At 33.3% G+C, this 8,688-nt stretch overlaps 1 long non-coding RNA gene across 3 annotated transcripts; it reads left to right on the top strand.

The window, feature by feature from the left end:
* Window positions 1-1,337: 1,337 nt before the first annotated feature.
* On the top strand, window positions 1,338-2,691 carry LOC107937008 (uncharacterized). Of its 3 annotated transcripts, none has more exons than XR_005930404.1 (4): window positions 1,429-1,664; window positions 1,949-2,117; window positions 2,206-2,268; window positions 2,351-2,691. It is a non-coding gene; the product is annotated as an uncharacterized lncRNA (long non-coding RNA). The 3 variants fall into 3 exon arrangements; XR_005930403.1 differs by having other exon boundaries at window positions 1,477-1,732; XR_001694549.2 differs by having other exon boundaries at window positions 1,338-2,117.
* Window positions 2,692-8,688: the final 5,997 nt, after the last annotated feature.

The following is an 8,688-nucleotide window of genomic DNA, read 5'->3' as shown; positions in this document are numbered from 1 at the left end:
AAATAAATAATAAACAAATTAAATAAATTTTTGAATAAATAAATATTATAAAATATTTAAAATATACATTTAAAATATTATAAAATAAATAATAAATAAATAATAAAAAATAAAGAAAAACAAATAAAAAAAGTAAAAGGATAAAATGTAGGAGAGGCCTCGGAATCTGGTGACACCAAATTATTTGTCTCCAACAAAAAAAGAAAATTTATTTAGAGCCCCCTTATTTTTTCAAAAATCACAATATTTCCTTAGTACTTATACAGGTGGCATCATTCTACATGACTCCACCAAAAAATTGATTTTTTTATCCCCAATGCTAACGTGGTATGTCAGTGGCGCCAAACACTTTGGCTCTACCAATTTTTACTGTAGAATTTAGGTTATTTACATATTTTATCAAAAAAATAGGTCATTTATGTAATTAATTAATTTTTTGGGTTAATTTTATAAAAAAGCAGTAAAAAAGTTAGCGTCTGTTAACTTTGTTGATGTGGCATACACGTGCCACATAGCAATCCGCATGTTTGCCACGTTAACAATTAATTTATTTTTTAATACTAAAAAAATGATTTTTATACATTTTAAATAATTTTTAATTTTATAAAATTATGAAATTTTTAAAATTAAATAATTGTTGACGTAGCAATTTACGTCTATGCCACAGATCAGGAAAGTTAACAGACGTTAACTTTTCTATTCATTTTGAGATGATTTGACACCAACAAAAGTTTATGAGCTAAAAGAGATAAAAAAATTAAATAAAGGAGTTAAAATAATTTTTTTTTATAAAATTGAAAGTCAAAGAAGTTATTATGCAAAAACAATGAAAATGCAAGGTCAATTGACCAGGTTTTGGCTTATATCACGCTTAGGCCTGCTCATGGACCGGGTCGGGCCTGTTCGAAAAGTGGGAGGGTTTAGGTAAAAATATAGGCTCAAAAAATGGGCTTGGGGAAAAAAATAAAGTCTATTTAAAAAACAGGTCGGGCATCGAGTAAGGCATTTTTGGTCTGGGCTTGGCTCGAATTCACAAAATGACAAAAAAATCTGCTATTTTTTGTTGTTCCAATGTTATTTTCTTATTGTTTTCTCCTTATTTTGCTACCATTTCACTATTATGTTATTATTATTTTGTTGCTATTGTTTGGATATTGTATAACACTTGTTTTATTGTTAATTTTGTTATTATTTTAGAGGCATTTGTTTGTTAAATTGCATCTATCTTAATATTTTTTTTATAAAAAAGAGACGAGATATTTTATTGAGAAACCAAAGAAAAACAAAAGACTGACCCTATAAGTACTAGGCACAGCCCAAAACTGAAGAAGCGGAATACAAGAACTAAAAAACAAAACCTGGTCCAAACTACAAGCATTAGACACAAGCTTAAAAACATTTAAAAAAAAACTAAAAAAATAACAAAAGAAAAAGGAAACCCTAACACAATATCTAGTCAAACGTGACAGCTGGATTCCATTCTTCATCAAAACATTTCTGCCTTTGTCGTTCCAACAACCAAAAAGATAGCAGTTTCCAAAAATCTCATCCCTTCTACTATCATTTCCTATGTGCGAACCTTCTCGAAACCATTATAAATCTGGATGTTTAGTCCTTCTCCTCTCCATTTCTCAGTGAACATAGTTAGGCACCCCTCCTACCAGGTACTGTTCCCCTCTACTTTTCAACTCTTTGTGTGCTAATGCGTGGGCGAGCTTAATCGCCGATCCGGGTATGAACTGGAAAGAGATCTCCTGAAAGTGTTATTTTTCCCTTGAATATCTCTAATTATAACCCCAATTACTGATTTATCTAGATTTGTAGAGTTACAGTTCTTGATTATCGTTCTTGAATCTCATTCTATTATTATTGAGTTAATATCCATAAAAAACTCCAAACTGAATGGCTTGTAACTCTGTATGTGCTTCTGCTTCTGCTGCAAATGGAGAGGGCACTGCATGGTGAATGACAGTTTTCGAAACCAAAATCCCACCCTTGAATCCCTAACAACAAAACCCGAGGAGGAGCTAGAGGAATGACTGTCGAATGAGGCATCGAAATTTATTTTCACCCTCATACCAAACGAGGATTTCCATTGTTCATCAACAACTTTATGGGTAAGTTTCTTCTCTTCCAATCAATCCAGTTTTTTAACATAACTCAAAATCAATTTCGAAATGCACTAATTGGTTTCTTGATGTCCAGATCGACCGTAAACCACAGCAAAACAACCTACACTGTTCGTAAGTCTCCAATTTAAAGATCTAGGTAAGCCAAACCCATGCATTCTGGATTGTATTGTTTAAAATCCAAGGCATATTCAAATTGTTCCATACTTTTATTATTGTAGGACAACTTTGAAAGATGTGATTCCTATCCTTCTCTAATCCACGGGATCTAGGGCAAGATATTGCCACTACCACTCTTTTTTGGTTGAGATTAGTTAGTGTAGGAATGTAATTTTAGGAAATCTTTCGCACTGTAATTTTGATTTTTGGGGGAATTTGTAAATTCCATAATTTCCTATAGAATTCTCGGTCTATAATAAATTGTCACTAAGATCAAAATTACCCTATTGTAATAGTTTATAGGCACTTTTGACGGTGAATTCTCCGGAAGACTCACCTTGCCAAATTTGAATATCTTCATGAACTGCCTGTGCTAATGAGATCTGCAGAATTTTTCTTGCGACATCCGGATAAAATGTATTATTAATCATATCTGTCTTCCAAGTTTTATCTGTTTCATTGATTAAATCTGACACTAATCGAATGTCATTATTGTTGTTGTTGTTGTATAACCTATCTGCCACTGACTCCAAAATCCACAAATCTCCCTAAACAGAGATTTATTCCCTCGAACCAAACCTTCCAGCACAATTCATTTTTCAAGAGGTCCTTCGTTGCCTACACACACTTTTAGGTATACAAAGGTATATTTCCTAACTACGCATTTAAGAAGTCTAAGTTCAGGTAGTACTTTGTTTTCAAAACACGAGCTAACAAAGAATTAGGGTAATTAATAAGTTGTCAACCCTGTTTGGCTAACAAAGCAACATTAAATTTATCAAGGCGTTAGATCCCAAACCTTAATGCTCTTTAAGATCACACAAATGCTTCCACATACACCAACGTATACCTCGTTTACCACATCCCTTTTGCCACAAAAAAATAGCAATTATGCTTTCCAATTCATCACATAAAGACTGGAGAAGTAGAAAACATGTCATTGTGTAGGTCGGTATGGCTTGAAGAACAACTTTTATGAACACCACATTTCTTTCCTGAGATAAATGCCTAACACTCCAATTATCAATGTGCTTCTTAAATCTATCATTCAAAACCTGAAAAGACGATCTCTTTTTCGTTTTCTCCACTATATTAGGGAGACCAAGAAATCTTTTGGTATCACTAGAACTGCGCACGCCAAGTATACCCAAAACCACCTTTCTCATTTCTCTCAGTGTGTTAGAACTAAAATAAACAGTAGATTTATCATAATTAACACTCTGACCTGAGCAATTTTCATACTCTTGTAATATACTTTTCAAAGTATCGGCTCCTCTGGCAGTTGCCTCTCTAAAGAGGATGCAATCATCAACAAATAATAAATGTGAAACTTGTGGATTACTTCTGCTAACTTTTGCCCCTCTTAATAAACCATCCTTCATAGCTAGACGTATAAGGATAGAAAGTCTTTCACTGCAAATTAAAAATAAAAACAGGCTTAAAGGGTCACCTTGTCTAAGTCCTCTAGAAGGTCCGAAAACTTCACTAGCCTATCTATTAATTATTATCGAATATGAGACTATAGAAACACACTTCATTATATACGCGACCCAACCTAGGTCAAAACCCATCTATATCATCATTTCCTTTACAAAATTCCAGTTGAACCTATCGTATACTTTACTCATGTCAAGTTTCACCGCCATAAACCTTTTTTTCCCCACCATTTTTTGTCTGAGAGTATGTAGAATTTCATAAGCTAACAACACATTATCCAATGTAGAATTTTATAAGCTAACAACACATTATCCAACATCAACCTTCTAGGCACAAAGGCACTCTGTACATTATCAATGCAAGCTTCTAATACTTCTTTAAAACGATTCGTTATGACCTTAGCTATCAATTTGTAAAGCACATTACATAAGTTTATGGACCTAAAATTACCAATATTTGAAGGATGAGTAGTCTTCGGTATTAACACAATATTTTTGACATTAATAGGGCCAACATCCATGCCTTCATTGTAACACCCCAAACCCGGCCTGGACGTTATGACTGAATCTAGCAAGGTCACATGAAAGTGTTTTCGAAAACTAGATCGTTGCTAAAAACCATTTCTTCGTTTACGCAACTTCTTTTCATATCTTATGTTAATTCAAAATCATGTCAATTGGTTCCAAAAAGTTAACTATTTTCAAAACGTTATTTAATTACAATTCATCATTCGATTCCAAAATGTCATATTTTGCAAAAGCTTTTAAAACAGTTTGTGTATTCGTGGTGTTTTGGTAAAACATCCGTCTCTTTTGGAAATTTGAGTTTTTTCTATCAGTAGAAGTTTTAAAACATAAACAGTATGAAAATTCCAAATTTAAACCAAAAATTCGAAAGGGCCATTATTACAAAAATAATACCCCAACATAAACTTAAAACCATACGTAAGTACGAAACCAAGTAAAAACAGGTTATGTAGCCACTACTGAGTCCTCCGCCATATCGATCCGCTTATGTCTGAGGATTACTTGTACAGTAAATATAGAAGGGGTGAGTTTATGAAAACTTAGCATGTACTCCCTATGCAACCATATTGACAGAATGCAAGCAATAACAGACTGGGCCTAAGCCCCTCTCAGTGATAGTATCAGTTTGGGTCTTAGCCCATCACATAATCAGTAACCAGTAGGGCCTTGGCCTACTATAGTATCAGTATCAGAAACAGTAGTAGTATCATTAAGGCCTTAGCCCATCACAGTATCAGTATGCAATAATGCAGTGTACGGTATGCCAGCCCTACCCAACCAACCACTATACACCATCTCTTGTCCAACCCTGCACTCCTGTGGGGAATAAATCACCCACCTATCCATACACTTACAAATTAGTGATGCGTGATGTTCGTAACAGGTTTTAAAAATTTATAAATGGATCGTTCTTGAAACTAACTTATTATCACGATTAAGGCAAGTGTACCTATCGAACAGTAGTATAGTTCAGCAAGACCGGATTGTCGAACCCAAAGGAAATACGAGTACTAGTATTTACTTCTTTTTATTATCTAGCCTAAAAATTAAGAGGTTTGGTTATCTAAACTAATTACTAACTAAGAATGCACAGAAAGAAAACTTGGGAAAATACTTTTGGAAAAATTGAATTGCTTGAGACAATACCTAAGGAAAAATCCACCTAGACTTCACTTATTATTTGACTCTGAATCAGATGATTTATTCATTTGACTTGATCTGTAGAAATCCCTAAGTTATATTATTATCTTTCTCGAGACTAATAACGTCTAACCCTAGGTTGAATAATTGAAATCTCTTTCTAATTAACACTCTAGAATTGCATTAACTCAATTTATGAATTCTCTTATTAGGTTTCACCCTAATCCGGCAAAATCTTGTCACCATATCTCTAGGCACGCAATCAACTCCGCTTAATTACGATAAATTTACTCTTAGACAGGGTCTATTCCTCCTCTGAATAAGAGCGTTAACTTGAATCAATATCCTGGAATATTAAAACAAGAATTAAGAACACATAATTAAGAACAAATCAAATATTTATCATACAATTCAGATAATAATAACAAGATCCGTCTTAGGTTTCATTCCCCTTAGGTATTTACGGGGTTTAGTTCATACTTATGAAAGAAAATATCTCAAAAGCATAAAGATAACAAAACATAAAAAAAACCCAAAAACTCCTGAAGGAACTTGAAGGGAGATCTTCAGTTTTGATGATGAATCCGGCTTCTGAGATGGATTAATCGACTTTCCTTGAGTAATTCCCTACTTCTTACTTTGCACCCCCTCTTAAATGCCTTCTCCGGTGTTTAAATAGGCTTTTGGATGCCTAAGAGCCCTAAAAATTGGCCTTTTCCGAATAGGGTTATACTTGGGCTCTGCAGGGACACGCTCGTGTGACACGCCCGTGTGCGATTACTCCAGCCCGTGGTCAAGGCTGTTGAACAGGCACGGGCGTGTAGTATACCCGTGTAAGTCGTGCTTCAATTCTGCCAAAGGGACACGGCCGTGTGACACGCCAGTGTGAGAAAGTCCAGGCCGTGTTGATTTCCCACGTAGGTCCATTTTCTCTATTTTCGGCCCGTTTCTCGCTCTTTTTACTCTCCTATGCTCTCCTAAGTATAAAACATGAAATTAAAGGATTAGGAGCATCGTATTCACCAATTCTAAGGAGAAACCATCCATAAATGTGCTAAGTATGGGATAAAAATATGTATAAATTACGATTTATTAAATACCCCCACACTTAAGCATTTGCTTGTCCTCAAGCAAAAATCCTCAACTCATAATCAAAATAAATTCTTCTCAATTTATAATCCCTATCAATAATATCTCAAAATAATCCATAAGTACTCATACATTGAAAATTCAACTAAAAGTACATCAAAGTTTCAAACATTCCAAGTTGAGCATTTTATCACGAAAACATAGGTGCCTCCCCTCATCTAAGTGATTACCTTTGATCAAAATCTCACGGAGTTTAACATCCTCACTAAATATTCACTCAAATCACTCAAGGTGTTTAAGGACATCAATTAAAACACTCATTAGTCAATATGAAAAGTTATTACCATAAGCTTGCTTGAAAATCAAATCTCCACCACTATACATTGAGCTGATACATCAATCAAAAATATCTTTTTAGAGGGTTGTAACGTGGCTTTGGTTAGGGGGTATGGTCACAAGCTGAAAGAAAAGGTTAGAATCGAGATTGAATTGAAAAATTACCTAGCTAGAAAAATGACAAGTCATCAGTTGGATACAAGTGAGCTTCTTCTCAGAATATGGAATTAACACTCAGGCTCAAAAATTGACGAATTAGTACTAATATGTATGTAAGTATTGTTTTTTTTAAGAACAAGTAAAATATTTAGAAGAACAAAACATAACTAAGCAATTTGTTCAAATCAAATCTCGACAAAAATAGGGATCAAATTAGGGGATTTCAACAATAATGGGTTATGGGTTAATATTGAGGGTAAATCAATTAATGGCTTGTTAGGCTAAAAAGGGGTTTACTAAGGGTTAATTATGGAGGTAGGCTTTTGTGGAGTGAGTGGGTTAAACCTAAGTGCCTTTATCATCTTGACATATCAAATCAAATGGTGTGGTCTTGACATGCATAATCAAGCAAGTTTTAGAATAATAAATCAAAACTGATGCACTTATAATGAAAGTGAGCATGAAAGGAATAAAATATGCTCTAAAGGCTTAAGATCTCACAAAAATTATGGTTTTTTGATGTTTAAACTTGTGAATTTCAACTCAAGATAATACCTAAACTTAGGGAAACAACCTAAAAGTTTTTAATTCTTCAAAAATCAACTTATCATGCTTGATTCCCTAATATCTTAAAGTTTAAACAATCAATGCATAAATGCCTATGTTTTAATTCAAGACATATCAATAAAAATAATAAATTAATCAAAATTCATTCTAATAATGATATGAGAAGATCACATGAGAATAAGACAGAAATTAGGGATTTTTCTGATAAAGAAATAACCCCCAAACACTTAGGATGTACATTGTCCTTGTCGAAACCATTTTTTATTTTGAAAAAAACGGGTATCGACTTTTAAAACCAAATGTGGAGTCGCCACCAATCCTTTTTCTTAGGTGTGATTGGATCACCTAATAAAACATTTTATTCCATTTAAATCAATTTTGGCCTAAGTAAATTTAAGAAAATGGGTTTGGGAGCCGGTTACGTATGAGGAAGGATTAACACCCTCACTACGCCCAAAATTGGTACCAAATTGATTAAGTACTATCCTTATGTCTAAGATTTAAAAAGATTTTGAAATATGGTTCCTTTTAAAACATTTGAGTGGTTTAAGCTGGTTGTCAAAACTTTCTCGTTTCAAAGGTATTAAGCATCACATCCAGCACGATAGGACATGATCCTTTATACTTTTGAGAACACGATTGAGTTTTGACTTCCAAAAGCTCTTAGGTCAAAAATTACAAAAGGATGCCCAAATATTTAGTCCAATGAAAAATCGAAACCCAACACAGTAGGGCACGATTTCTCAGATTTCTAAATACTGAACATTGCCTTATTTTAGGATTTTTAAAAAGATTTGTAAACTCAAAACATATTAATTTTACTTGAAATACAATGGAATAGTTGATTTTAAAGAGTTGGAAATTATAAAGCGACATTTGTAAACCAAAGGAAACAAATAATGAAAACATGGGATAATATGCATGCATAAAATACGATACTTGATGATTGAAGACAATATAACGTATTTAATCAACTAACAAAACAAACAATTAAATATAACTAATCTAAGAAAAATATAACCAATTTTCCAAGCATGGATGAAGAACAATTGATATAATAATACAAAAATGAAAATAATATACAACAATAATATATACAGCCTAATATAACACAATCAATACAAGATATACAAAACAAAATGGAA

The sequence above is a fragment of the Gossypium hirsutum genome, chromosome A07 (assembly GCF_007990345.1).
Source record: "Gossypium hirsutum isolate 1008001.06 chromosome A07, Gossypium_hirsutum_v2.1, whole genome shotgun sequence".
Lineage (NCBI taxonomy): Eukaryota > Viridiplantae > Streptophyta > Magnoliopsida > Malvales > Malvaceae > Gossypium > Gossypium hirsutum.
Note: the sequence above shows the minus strand (reverse complement) of the source record. Positions and strands in the feature narration are given on the sequence as shown.